We start from the raw sequence: 5,625 nt of genomic DNA on the forward strand, positions 1-5,625 counted from the left end.
TCGAATTTTTTTGTACTTTTTGGGAGGTTTGTAGCGCGGATGTGTTTGCGTTTTGTGATGAGTTCGCCTCCAATTCTTTTTTCCTAAAGGAATTCAATCAAGCTACCTGCGTCCTGGTGCCTAAGTGCCCTAACCCTACGGACGTCACCCACTTTCGCCCGATCTCCATCCTAGGCACGTCGTATAAGATTATTGCTAAGTTGCTCTCTATGCGGCTTGCGCCTGTCATGCCTTCAGTCATTAACCTCTTCCAGGTTGCTTTTGTCAAGGGTCGGCGTCTGCAGGACACGGTTGTCCTAGCCAACGAGGTTGTTCACTCCCTTTACTGTCTACGGCTACCTTCATTCATCCTGAAGTTGGACATCTCTAAGACTTTTGACTCGGTTAGTTGGGAGTTCCTTTCTGACCTCCTCACCCGTCTTGCGTTTGGTCCTTCGTTTAGGCAGTGGATCATGTCGCTTGTCACTGGGTAACCAGCTTGCGGTCTCCTTCAATGGGAAGTGTGGTGATTTCTTCTGTCTCGAGCGTAGCCTCCGTCAAGGTTGCCCGTTATCGCCCTTGCTTTTCAACTTGGTTGCTGAGAGCTTTTCTGCGCTTTTCCATCACGCAACGGTCGTTGGCTTCCTCACACCTCATTCGCTCCATGTTCGGCAGTGCTTCTTGCCAGCAGGTTGTGAGACCGTGGCTCATCCTTCGGGTCTTTGAGCTCATCTCGGGTCTTTCTATCAATTCCGCCAAGTGTCACCTCTCCCTCATTCACGCGGATCCGGCCACGGTACTTCTCGCGGAAGCTTGCTTATGGTGTAAGGCTACTAGCCTGCCCATGGACTATCTGGGGCTTCAGATTACGTTGTCGCCTCCTGCTCCTTTTTTTTGGGATTGGGTGGAGCAGAAGCTTACGGATCGCCTTCAGTGTTGGCAGAGAAAGCTGCTTTCTCTTCTAGGTCGGATTACTTTGGCTAAGCACTGCCTTGCGTCGGTTCCTCTCCATGCTTTGTCTGACTTTCGGCCTCCTGTGGCTGTCTTGCGTAGGTTTGATAAGCTTATTCGTAAGTTTGTTTGGGATGGTGATCGACCTTCAGATCGCCTTGCGCATTGGGGTGTGGTTGCCTTTCCGCGTCTTCTTGGTTGTGCTGGGGTTACCAACCTTAGTCGGGCTTGCGAGTCTTCCCTGTGTTCTTGGTGGTGGCGGTTAGCTACTGAACATTCTCCCATCACCCAATTCATTAGTTCAAAATTCGACCTGCCTTCCCCTAGCGTCTGGCATAGTTCTATATCTCACATCTCCCCCTCTCACTTTTGGTCCGACTTGCTTTCTGTCCTTCCTCTTTTCCTCCGCCTTGCTGACCTCTCATCGTTCACGTCCCCATCCTGGCCCCTTTCACCTACCCGTGAGTTCACTTTTTCTTCTTGCTACCTGGCCTCCTTTGGTCCTTCTGTCGCGTCACTCCCCCCCCCCCCGGTCTCTTTGGTCTCCTGGCCCATCTCCTCGAGCCATTGCTTTTGTCTGGCTTCTTCTGACTGGCCATATCAACACTTTTGATCACCTACAGCGCCTTGGCATCAGCTTGGCTAACCAGTGTCCCCTATGTCTTGTTGCGACTGAGTCTCGGGTCCACCTTTTTACTTCTTGCCCTTTTTTCTCTAGTGTCCTTGCTTCTACTTGGCCTTCCCTTGTTAGTAATCTTCCAAACTCACCATCCATTCGTCTTTTCTTCCTCTTTTGTCCTTCCCCCCACCTGACTGCTTCCTGGGGTCATGTCTGGAGGCCATGGCTCATTTCAGCTTGGTGGCGCATTTGGGGGGAGCGCAACAACAGGGTCTTCAGGGGCACCTTCTCTTCACCAGATTCTGTGGCTCGTCTTGTGCAAGGGGATATCCAGTTCGCCATTCGGTTAAAGCACCGCCGCCTGACTGCGGTTGGGTGACTGTGCCGTTTCGCCTTTCCTCTTCTCTCCTATTTTTCTGTGCATTGTATTGTATATTTGTTCATCCTGCTTGTGTTTTTTGCGTAATTTTGTTCTTTGCGGATTGTTTTTGTATTTAGGGGACCTCTTGTCCCCAAATTTTGTTATATATTTCCATTTTATCGGCTCTCTCTCTCTCTCTCTCTCTCTCTCTCTCTCGCTAGCCATAATTAGGGAAAGAAAAGGGTCTTCACTTCCGCCTCCATTGAACCGAACTACCAAGGAAGAAAAAGAACAAAGAGTGAAAGGAAAAAGGAAATGGAATGAAGGCCTTCATTCCCTAATAGGGAACAATATAGAATCAATGGAGGAGTACGGCTCTTGTTGTTATCTTTATATCTATAGAAAATTTAGGTTAAATAATTTTGTCTGCTCATTATTTGATGATTATCTTCTGTTCTGTTAAAGATGTTTCTTGCACTCACTGATGAGGCCTACACTAGCTCCAACATAAAAGAATGGGCTGAAAATTTGGGAGATGAGAATGATGGATCTATAAACATTGTTGATTCTTTATTTCTGAACTTTTCAAGGACGAGAATGATGGTTTATTTAAAAAAAAACGCGTATTATACGTTAAAAACGTCTTTACCGTATAAAACGGGAATAAAACGTGTTTTTTTCAAAAAAACGTTTAAAAATAAAAGACGCGTATATTTTATACGCGTCTTCCACGTTTTTTAAGACACATGTTTTTAAAAGAAATGGCACGCGTGTAATATTTGTAAAAGAATTGGTCTTTTTTAACTTGGATGCTCCTTTTAATGGCAAAAACGTCTTTTAAAGGATGGCATGCGCGGCGTAATATTTGTAAACGAATTGGTTTTTTTTAACTTGGACGCTCCTTTTAATGGTAAAAACGTCTTTTTAAGGATGGCACACATGTAATATTTGTAAATGAATTGGTTTTTTTAAACTTGGATGCTCCTTTTAATGGCAAAAACGTCTTTTTAAAAGAGAAAGGGGCTTATTAACTTCCCGCCATCCTTTCCTTCGTTTTCTTTTTCCCTTTTTAATTTTCCCTTTTCCCGCCTCTTGCTGGAGTTCACTTGCTAGGGGAAGGGGAAGAGTTTTATTAACTTTAAACTTTATTTTCAATTTAAACTTTATTTTCAATTTTTAAGTTGGCAAATTGTTTCAGACGTAAACCTAAAATTTGTTGCTTATCTAGCTATTTTCCAATGTTTTTTTAATTTCTCATTTATTTTATTTTTATATAATTGTTAGGATTTATTTATTTATTTTTAAAAAATTTACCGTCTTTTTTCCATTTTATTCTCGAGATTTTTTTCTTCGTCGTATTATACCCGTTTTTTTCCTCACCGTATTATACCCGTTAACGTCTTATGTGACAATGGTTTATCTGTATGACTTTCGATTACTATGTGTGTGCCAATATATTTTGCGAAATGTGTAACATATTTTTGCAAAATATTTTCAAGAAATAGAATCCATATAATCGTCCACTTATTGCATAAGCTCATAGGACTTAACAAATTAGAAACAAGTTTCTAATATACTTTTCATTTTTTATTGTCCTCTTTTTCTGATGTGATCTCATCAACGAAGGAAACAAGCTCAATCAACATCAACTCACATTATCCACATGTAGAACATGCTGACACAACAAAAAAAAAAGTTATGAATGCTTCACTCATGAAAGCTGGCATGAATAATGGAACATGATAAAAAAATAAATTATGCATTAATGTGTGATACGCATGCAAACACAATTTGCAAGAGACAATTGAAGAATTCAAGGGGTCTTCTGTAGAAGAATATGTTTTTCCATTGCCTCCATAGATGGAATCTTATGTGCAAAAACACATAGTCATATACCTTGAGGAGTTTTCCTTTGAGGTGCTAGTCACTAAATGGAAATTACTTAACCTCTACCATCCGCCATTTAGTAAGCCTATGGTCATCTCCAATCCTCTTTCTTGAAGGTGACTAAAATACATGTGCTGTCCACTGTCATCTTTTGATACTTTAATGCACCAAGTAACAAAATGCAAATGATAAATCTTGACAAATATCTTTCTTATTCAACTAGAGAATAAAAAATTCCAATGCAAACCAGATACCTGCAAGCTGCTAAATGTGAATCGAACTGAAAATAGAAGAAATAAAAGATGGAAAATCTAGTGTTTTAAAGATAATGCATTACCTACAACAGTATAAGAAAGGAACTATTTACTTATGTATTGTTATGACGTATAACCTAATATTAATTTTGCCTGCTAGGAAGACTTGACTACAGAAATTAGAGCTGGCAGCAATGAAGAAACCATGTATTTCTGATCTAGTCTCCTCAAGCTATTCTAATTAATAGCCATTCCTAAGAACCAATTCAAACACTACCCCTGTTACTAACTCATGCAACTAGCAACATATTAAGCTAGAAAACATAGAAAAATCAACCACAATTCTACCGTATTTAGGACTATTACAAAGCAAAAATCACAAGGAAGTTAATGGACTGATTCAAATTGGAAGTAATGCTACCTACCAACTTATCTAAAATATTGTACAACCAAGACATTATTAACAATAGAAATAGACGCTTGCTGGAAAATGACAATCGGAACTGAACCAACAATTGGAACAAAGCAGCTGAACTTTCAGCACTTGTTATAGGAAAAGTATCTATAAAACAAATTGGACATAGAAATGGAATTACGATCAAACAAATAGGTGCGGAAGCACATAAAACAATTATATGAAATCAAGGTAGGAACAAGAAAAGTACATGCAAAACATTGGCCTCAAAGATATGTGTGTGTGCATATATATATATATATATATATATATATAAACAAGCATGAGAAAAGTAACAACATCATCTAAAAATATGTGATTTTCAGTTGTTAAGATATAGATAACCATGTCATTTGGTCTCATCTAGTAAAAAATGTGGCATACTGTTCTGCTGGTGAGGGAGGCCCAACATCTAAATGTCGAGAAAGAACTTTTTATGTCTTTATATATAAAAGCAGACAAAATGATCTCAGCAGGATTTTGTGAGCAAAATTATGGTACAGTATGACAAAATATTCAATTAAGCAAAAATGGCACAAATAATACATGTTTAAGTTTTACTGCAGCTAAGTTATCATGCCTACTTCAACAAGACAAATTCACAAGAACTTTGAAACAATGACATTGGCACCCTCTTCATTCTTTAAAGGTTTCCCATATAGAAAGATCATGGCCATAACGATAAGAACATTTTGTCTGCAATCATGAATTATTAAAAGGAGAAAAGGACAAAAACTAAAGTGTTAGTTACACTTACATATAATCAAGTAAGCACAATCACTGAGAAGACATCCTCACACAGAAATAAAATCTCTCTTTTGTGAAGCTTGTGGACTGGTGGGAACCTAGACCCGGCTAGTGATTTATACGCCTGAGAATAGATCCCAAGTCCAGGATCAACTCCGGGAGCCTAAAGTCCACACTAAAGAAAATTATATTTGCAAAACTTTTCCCGCCGGACAGCATCCCCGGCTTAATAGTACCCTGGGTATAAGATACAAGTATGTTTTCCCTATCCCAAGTCTTCAATCCTATTACAACACTGAGGGGATTAAGGCTAGTACAAACGCGAGCGATACAGATTTAACTCTCACAACTCACTCATCATTTGTCCCCAAAC

The sequence above is a fragment of the Nymphaea colorata genome, chromosome 4 (assembly GCF_008831285.2).
Source record: "Nymphaea colorata isolate Beijing-Zhang1983 chromosome 4, ASM883128v2, whole genome shotgun sequence".
Taxonomy (NCBI): Eukaryota; Viridiplantae; Streptophyta; class Magnoliopsida; order Nymphaeales; family Nymphaeaceae; genus Nymphaea; species Nymphaea colorata.